Source organism: Berghia stephanieae, chromosome 1 (assembly GCF_034508935.2).
Source record: "Berghia stephanieae isolate SIO BIC M18660-M18661 chromosome 1, UCSD_Bste_1.3, whole genome shotgun sequence".
In the NCBI taxonomy this organism is placed as follows: Eukaryota; Metazoa; Mollusca; class Gastropoda; order Nudibranchia; family Aeolidiidae; genus Berghia; species Berghia stephanieae.
The window spans coordinates 82679626-82688981 of NC_088360.1; the positions used below are offsets into that span (position 1 = coordinate 82679626).

At 35.0% G+C, this 9356-nt stretch overlaps 1 protein-coding gene across 1 annotated transcript in view; it reads left to right on the plus strand.

The window, feature by feature from the left end:
- LOC144959144 (uncharacterized) overlaps positions 1-4669 on the plus strand; it is a 94354-nt gene extending 89685 nt beyond the window's left edge. The window contains exon 17 of the mRNA XM_078891632.1: positions 4533-4669. The gene's annotated coding sequence lies outside the window, so the exon portion shown is untranslated. The remainder of the gene's footprint in view (positions 1-4532) is intronic.
- The last annotated feature ends 4687 nt before the right edge of the window (positions 4670-9356 follow it).

A 9356-nucleotide genomic window follows, 5' to 3' on the forward strand; every position in this document is an offset into this window, starting at 1 on the left:
TAACGAGTGTGATAAATAAAGTTCACAGGGTAATTCGAGGGGAAAAATATTTAATTACTCAATGCCAAAGTGGATTCCAGAATTTGTTGTTGTTTGTCTTGAGCGAGATAGAAACCCCAAGGAAAACAATTAATTAAATGAAATGTAAATATGGATGTATAGCTTTCGGTTGAGATTTTTGGGAGTCTTTTTACGTTGTTTCAGTTTCACCATAACCACGCCTCTTAAAGCTGGTTCCAGATTTATCCTTCTCTCAGGTCAGGGGAGAAATAATTTATTTTACATTTTACACGATACATGAATCCACAGATAAAAGAATGGAATATTGCGCACGAGTTTGTGGACGCCAACTCTTCGATCTTGACGTGATATGAATGAGTACGAAATAATCTCCATTCCATCTCTTAGATTTTTGTTTGTTTGTTTTTTGTTGTTTTGTTTTTTTTTTATATAAGCACAAATAAGTACCAAGAAGAGAGGAGTAAACCGATGACGTCACATACGGCCTGAGGTACACAAGTTAAAAAAAAAACTACATAAATAACTAACATGGTCTTACTCCGTTTCTTGATTCTTTCTTTGACAGAGATGCGAGAATTTATTGAGACAGTGGCTATTTTTAATGGTTTTCCTAAATTAAGCATTATTTTGTACGTTTTACATTATTTGATGACGTTAGATGGTATTGCCTCAAGATGAATGCTGGTCAACTTTAATCGAACGAATGTTTTCTCATTGTTGCGTGAACATAGGGCATTGTTATCGTAGACCTGATCGTGGTGAGTCAGCGGAACATGCGTTATGGTGCGTCCTTGGTGGGAGAAAGCATCTGGATAATGAACTGAATTTCCTTCTTGACATTTCTTGTGGGTTAAGGTTTATTTTAGTAGATATCTGTACAAAGTTATAGTAGTTACACTCAATTTATTTTAAAGACATCTGAGATAACATTTTTAAAATAACATCAAAACAAAAATGATCACGGAGAGCAAAACATTTTAAAAATCGTGAATTTGCGACCACATCTAGATAGACAGTTATTCTAGTTATTTGATGCCCTCCCCTCACCTCCCCCCCCCCCCCCCCGCCACACACACACACACACACACGCACACACACACACACACACACAGACACACACAACCTGTCTCATCACATGAAATGTGTAATATTATTTATAAAATGATCGTCTCTTCTTGCAAGTGAGAGGGTAATATTGTAACGTGGTGTCACATGGTTTGATGTTTGTGTCTCGGGCGGGGCAGACGAAACAAATTTATGTTTTCGATATTTTCGAAATGATTGTTGACACTATCTTCAAATTATTTCTTTTTTTTTTTTAAACATAAATTCACTTCCCGTTCATCGAATTTTTTACATTACTTTCTCACATCACTTTCTCCAGAAAATATCCTTCGCAAATCAATCGATTAGAACCACCCGCAACTTGTCAAAATTTCCGAAACACGAGACGTTGAAATATCCGTGGTTTAAGAATGTTGACAAGTCGGTAATCGATCAATAATATTATGCGGTAAAAAAAAAACCTCTTGCTAAAATCTGAAGAGGCGTTTCCCCTTAGTGCAAGGCACGCCAGGTCATGAATATTTGATACCGTTCAAATTGAAGTTTGACAGAAATATTTTCTACTGTCGTCATTTTTAAAAAGTTAGTTTTTATGTTATCTGTTTTGTTATTTACCTTAATGATATAATTTTTTTTGTTGATCGTGACCTGAACTTTATACATTCCGCTTTTGGAACCAGTTTCCACCTGGTTCTGATTATGAACAACGTTGACACAAGAGACACTACCACTGATATGGAATCACTCTACTTGTTAATTAATCATATACCTCAATGTCGTAGCCATCGTCGTCATCATCATCACCATCATCATCATCATCATCATCATCATCATCATTACCATTAACATTATCGTCAGCATCAGCATCATCATTGTCGGCATCATCATCTTTGCTATCTTGGGGGGGGGGGGGATTAAGGTTTTTTGTTTTGTTTTGTTTTTGGTTTTTGTTTGTTTGTTTTGTTTGTATGTTTTTTGTTGTTTTTTTTTTATGACATTTAGAAAAAGAGAAGTAAGTTCAGAGTCAAAGAATACCTTCTAATAAAACGGTGTCGATTACCAAAACAGTCCTCGACAAGCCTTCCATTCGTCGCCACAGACGTTATTTGAATAATTTAACCCGTCAGTCCTTTCGAAGTCTTTAAAAATAGTCTGGGGTAATGTTTTCTTTCTCCTGCCCTCGACTTTCAATTGGGCAGATGTGACGCCAGTAAACTGAAAAACCCATGCCTATAGCCTATAATCAATCACGAATAATGGTAAAGATTAGAGAGTCTCGCCACCGGAAGTGGAAGATCCGGAATGAGAGTGAAGATGTCGTGACTAAAGTAGAACGTCTGATGGATTTTATTCGATTTTAAGGCCTGAAAACCCCAAAGTACCCTGACACAAACGATAAAAACTTGGAAGTTGTGTCGCCTAACCTTTTACATACTAAAAACTACTACGTTAATTTCTAAGTTTGTTTCAGAATAGGAATGACCAGATTGTACGTGAATCATAATATGTACTGGAAAAATACTGGTTTACTGGAATAAAATCATTTCTACGGCACTTAGAAATACAATTCGACTTTTAATTACTTTATTTAATACTTTTGTTCCGTTTGTCCCACCCGAGACACAAACGACAAACCATGGGACAACATGTCACTATATAACTTTTATCACTAGCGAGTAGTGGTAAAATAGTTTTACAGATAATATAGTATCTACTAATTTCTTGGAGTAGGCATGTTGTGTGTGTGTGTGTGTGTGTGTGTGTGTGTGTGTGTGTGTGTGTTTGTGTGGTGGGGGTGGGGGGTCAAGTAATCGGAATAAGTCATAACCAAAATTGCCCTCAAGAAATACCAAGAACCACATTTAGTTCATTTTCCAGTAACTTTCTCCAACCGCGGACAAACCATGACACATGTTCCTATGAGTCGCCGTGACAAAATCCTCGATAACAATTACGCAGTAGCCAGCCACCGCAAAATCGTAATATATTCATAGAAGTTGTTATACGGTTTGAATAAGTTAAAACTTGGGATAATTTGTGGGGTTCCTTTGGATTTGTATGTCCTATTTGCTGCAAGGCCGAATAATCCAGCCCAGCTTGTGACCTTGGTGCTTTCACCCATTGCCGATATCCAATCACAATTCCCACGACACCATCAGCAATACTGCCGCACATCGTTTGCTTTGTTTTGCTCTGAAAACTTTTATTTCGTGATAATAATATATTGATCCCACTCCTCAGCTTCTCAAAATTTCTTAAACCTAACTGAGACATGGTTGAAATCTCAGGTTTGAGACTATTGGGACAAGTTTGGTCAATTTGATCGGTTTACTTAGTAATAATGAAAATGAAAATGAAAAAGGTGTTTTGCTAGCGTATGACAGAATACTGGAAGTCGTTACCATAATTAATTATTAGTCAAACGTTCTACTTAAGCCTTGCCCCCTCCTCCTCCTCCCCATCCCATCCCACTCCACCTCCTTTCCGTGCAAATTTATAGGTGCCGACCAGGCAAAGTGGCGTCAGCGTCCAGTTTTTATTATAATGGATAACAGGAAGGCTGATAGGGTTTATATCAGTCTTGGTAGTAAATGGAACCATTTCCAAAATGGGACATGAAGATGGATTATCTCTATATCTTCCCGTGAACTCGTCGAGTTTTGTTGTGTGTTTTTGTTCTCTCCCGTTTTACGCCTTATACTATGTCACCATTGAATTTGTTTTCTACCATTCACGTATCGATCCTCGTAATATAATACGTTTGCGGTTTGAAGAGTTATGATTATTCAAACAAAGGTATTTGGGATGGGGGGGGGGGCAACTTAGTCATATTTTGTTCATAGGTAGAACCATAATAGAATATTTTCATATACTTGGATTGCTATGAAATCCGGAAAGCCAACATTAGATCGGGATGGATTGGATTTCCTTTAATTTATCCATCATATCGCCAGATGATCTTTTGACCTTTAGTATTAAGGTCCGCGACGTCATCGGTTTTCGTGGACTCTTGAGCGAGCAATCTTATTGGTCCAAGTAAATGGGGAGCTTAGATATCGACACTCCCTTGGGACGTTGGTAGAAATTGTGTATGTTCTTCACGTAATTCTATTAGTGAGATAATCGAGGTTGCTCAATTCCCATTACATCCCCGTCGTGTCTTCTTTATTATATGCCTGTGTGAAAACAATAGATAGACAACAGTCCATGGTGCTCGGAACTGTCTACTTTTTTTTGCATTTATTTTAGTCGTTATTTAATTTAGTCCTCATATTTGCTCGTTATTTATATATTCTTTAATCGGGGGAATGGTTTTATTATTGTTTTGTTTTGATTTGAGTTATTGTTGTCGGATATTTTTTTTTGTTTGTTTTGTTTTGTTCTTTGTGTGTTCTGTTTGGGTTTTTTTTTTAATTCCAAACTTTTTTTTCTGCATATTCCTTCAGATGAAATCCATGCCTTTAAGATGCATCTCAGAGCTGCTCGATGACGTCATGAAAGAGTCGTCCAATCACTCAAAGTCGTATCCTCGACCCTGCCCACTGCCACCCACCTTACTCAAACTACTCAAGCTTCCGGTGGAACTATGCCCTACTTACCGATTTGTTGATAATCCTCATTAATTCTAAGCTCGTTTATCAGTTCGCCCCATGCTTAGTATATTATTATGAATATATATATATATATATATTATATATATATATATATATATATATATATTATATATATATATATATATATATATATATATATAAGTTGCAAGTGCTGCCTGATTCTTTTACGACAGGCTAAAAAAAAAATACTGTAATAATTTTGATCAGGTGTCCATGGCTCAATTCATTCTCCCCCCCCCCCCCCCCCCCCCCCCCCCCCCCCCAAAAAAAAAAAAAGATATCCAAATATTGATCGATCATGATGACCACTTAACTTTTCATTGTCTCAAACCGGAGACTTTTTTGAAGTTCGAGATGATAAACAATCGCTGTTTGGAATAATGTAAAAAATTGCAAAAATAATGGCAGCTGTATACGGCTGTGAACTCCAGCGAGTTGGAAGAGCTTATTATTATCTCAGTGAAACTAAATGTCATTTTATAGGACAAGAAAGCTATCAACACTTTTTGAATGGAAGATACCAGTGTCTTCATTTTAGACGAAGTTTTAAGTTGCCAGATTGTTTTATTTCTACCTATATCTTTTGCAGGTTTTTAGGGGGTTTTTTCTTTTTCTTTTGGTTATATATAACCCTACCACAATAGTTAGCGATTCCGTGTCAAAATGTTGACGGGTCAGAGCAAACACTATTTTACCTTTTTAATCGTCAAAATGTAAAACAATTTTAAAATCTGGCCCGTGTAATGAAAACCCATGTTCGACTGGTATCATCCATAGTTAGTCATGCTTAAACACAAAATGTCAACAAATTTCAATTTGACTTTTCTAATTATTTCAACCCTCAAATGGACGTGAAACTCAGACCACCCGATGGCTGCTCAGGCTTGTATTGTTTCTATCATGCCTATGCTTTCAGATTTCTTCTTAGTTCTTTAAATTTCAATACAAACCTCATGATATTTAAGTCTGCTGTTGTTTTAGATCGGTCGATAGATATCCATACCAAGTGGTCCACATCGTATTCCTACAACCACCAGTAGAATCTTTTTGTGTGTATGTGCGTATTTTGAACCAAAGAATGGTTTTGTTAATTTACTGTCAATTCACTTTTGATTTAATTACATATTTATTTATTTCAACGAATATCTTCATTTATTTCATTAAATGATGTGATTTTTTAAAGTCAGTGATGCGTGACATGTGATCATTTTACAATTTGGATGTTTATTTAGTTGTTTTTCTATTTTTAATTTGTTTTTTTTTTTTTAAAGAAGAAAGTGTAAGATTGAAAAGTTTATTTTCTTATATTGGATTTAAAATGTGGATCAGATTATGCATTTATCTATATATTTCCCTAGAAAATGTGATACGCAATCATCAAGCCAAATATCGTTGCCTTCGTTAAAATTCTTGAAAGCAAGTTCTTTTAGAATAAAGCTGTATTGAAAACATCGGAGAAGCATTAAGGGGCACTTTTTTTTTTGGCTCTGGATATTTGAGAGTGTTCGTTCAGATGTATTATTTTTCAAACAAATCATTTGTGATACCTCACACCAAATTCAGTGCTACCGTCCTCTGGAGAAATACGTATTAAAAAATTTGGCCAGAAAACTCGTCCTTCAAATATCGATCGATTTCTCTCATTTAAATCGATCGATATTTGAAGGACGAGTTTTCTGGCCAAATTTTTTAATACGTGTATTTCCAGAGTACGACAGAGTGGTCGTCTTAGTTTGACAGTGACTGTCGTTTTAAAAATGGTTCAAGTTTATGATGGACCGTTTTCCTTTTTCTGCCGGGCTCTGTAAAAGAAACAATACGTTTATTATACAATTTTGGCCAGAACATCGTTCTTCAAATATCGGCTGATTAAAATGACCCTCGTCTTGTCAAAAACTCTCAAACCTGGGATTTCACAGGGTTTTGGGGGGGTTTTTTGTTTTTTTTTTGACAACACGAAGGCATTTTAAACCTTCGATAATTGAACAAGTTTTCTGGCCAAAATTTTAAATAGGGTCTTTTTCGTGGTACGGCAGTATTAATCTGACATAAATATAAAAAGTGTCCTTTTTAGCTGCACACCCTACTGCATATTATTATTATTATTATTTTTAATATTATTATTAATATTATTATTATTATTATTATTATTATTTATTATTATTATTATTATTATTATTATTATTATTATTGATTGATTGATTGATTGATTGAAAAGCCTCTCTGTGATAAAAGTTATATAATTGTATAAAATATTGTCTGATCGCTCACTAAGCAAACAAGGCAAGCAATAAGTATGTACATATTTTATCATATACTAAATGGGTGCATATAATAATATATTTCAAATTCATTCCTTTTATTTTTACTCATTCCCTTTATTTTCCATTATTCTGTTTGATCCTGTTTCTAAACAACTTGTAGATAAAAATAAACGTTTTACAATTACTATATCGATAACAAAAAGCATGTTTTACGAATACTACTACGCAGTTAACCTGTGAATAGATATTTAAAATACTTACATTTCTGCATTCCCAGCGTAATTATTACTGTTAACTTAACTTCCATCAGTTAATATTATTTTATGTACAGAACGTATCATGATTGTTATAAAACGAACGCCATCAGGTTGTATGCCACAAGGTCTGCCACATTTACAAGAGACGTATTCAGTGTTTGATTTTGTATTCATATTTTGTTTGTTTTGGGTTTTCTTTTGTTTGTTTTTATTTGGGGAGGGGGGGGGGGGGGAGTTGGGATTTTTTGGGTTTTCTTTTTATTATGATAAATTTTTTTTTTCAGTATTTTTTTTTTTTTGCTCGTAGAGGGGTGGTATGTTTTTTATTTATTTATTTCGGGCGGGAGGAATTCTTTTTTTTTTTTAAGATTAGCATTTACAGATCCATTCTGCCATGTATTTATTGGATTATGCCAATCAATTTCCAAATTACTTCATCATTTTTATTTCTAGATCATTGCCTGTTTAGTTTTTGTTTTTAGATTTTTGTGATCGGTATTGTTTTGTTTTCTTGTTATTTTTTATTTTTTAAAATTTTATGAATATATTTATCTTACTTGGCAGCTCTAGCAATAAACCTTGAATTGTGCTGTTTGTTTGGGGGGGGGGGGGGGGGGTAGGGGGGTGGTAGGTTATCCCTTTATTTCTATGTTTTGTGGCCGGGTTTTGTTTCTTGTTTGTGTTTTGAGTATATTTTTTTTTCTTTCTTTTGTTGTTCTTGTTGTCTAATTTGTATATTTTTTTGTTATTTTAGGAGGGGTGCATCCTTTTCTTTTGTGTGTGTGTGTTATTTTGGGGCGTTGTTTGGGTTTTTTTTTTCTTTTTGGTTGTGTTAAGGAGGGGGGGGGGGTTGTTTGTTTGTTGTTTTTTTGTTGTTGTTTTTTTTTTGTTTTTTTTTTTTGTTTTTTTTTTTGTTTTTTTTTTTTTTTTTTTTGGGGGGGGGGGGGGGGGGGTAGGGGCGTTTGCATACGATATTGTTCCTGAAAATGTTGTTTCACTCACATGGATTTGTAGCAATGTGACCATTGCACAGGGTTGTCAGAAAATAGTTAAATCTGACCTAGATTTGATCAAGAGGTTTGAGAGGGGGCGGAGGGACGGGGTTAATATAATAGCTAGCTTGCTCGTCACTCAGCATTAGTCTATGAGGTGAATTTTGTTCCACAAATCCGAATTTATCACTCTTGAAATTAAGTACCTATGTGGAAATGAACTTTATTAGACATGATATAGGAGGAAATTAATAAAGGGAATCAATTCGTGATCGGAGAGAATGTTTTTCTCGTTGTTTTTTGTTTGTTTTATTGTTTTGTTGTTTTTTTTTTTTAATGTGATAATGGCATGTTTTAGTGCTACTGTGATGTCACATTATGAAGATATTGTGTTCTTTTAGTAACTTGATGGTAGACTGGAATAATATATTTAGATTTCTGCAATGGGGTAAGAAGAGAGAAAGAGAGAGAGAGAGAGAGAGAGAGAGAGAGAGAGAGAGAGAGAGAGAGAGAGAGAGAGAGAGAGAGAGAGAGAGAGAGAGAGAGAGAGAGAGAGAGATTCATACGGACAAACGTACAAGTTATTTGTTCCAATATATTATTTGGTGTTCATGTTGAATGTACCTCGAGTCTGACTTGGTTTTTACTTCACGTTTAGTTTGTACCAACCCAAATTTTAATGATTTAAGACTTTTGAGATTTCGACGATTTGGACATTTGAGTTGTGTTTTGTCTGTTATTTTTTAAGTTATTGTTTTGAATACAATGCCTACTGCCTAATACCTCACCTTACAAAAGCCCACTTCAAGTAATACCGCGACTCCAATGCAACAGTATCATCCTGTTAAAAAATACCCCGCCTCTTCATTTTTATCAGCAAATACATCACAGAGCAACATCGTTTTAATCAAATTGCCTTGCAATAGTAGTAGTAGTAGTAGTAGTAGTAGTAGTAGTAGTGGTAGTGGTAGTGGTAGTGGTAGTGGTAGTAGTAGTAGTAGTGGTAGTAGTAGTAGTAGTAGTAGTAGTAGTAGTAGTAGTAGTAGTAGTAGTAGTAGTAGTAGTAGTAGTAGTAGTAGTAGTAGTAGTGGTAGTGGTAGTGGTAGTAGTAGTAGTAGTAGTAGTAGTAGTAGTAGTGGTAGT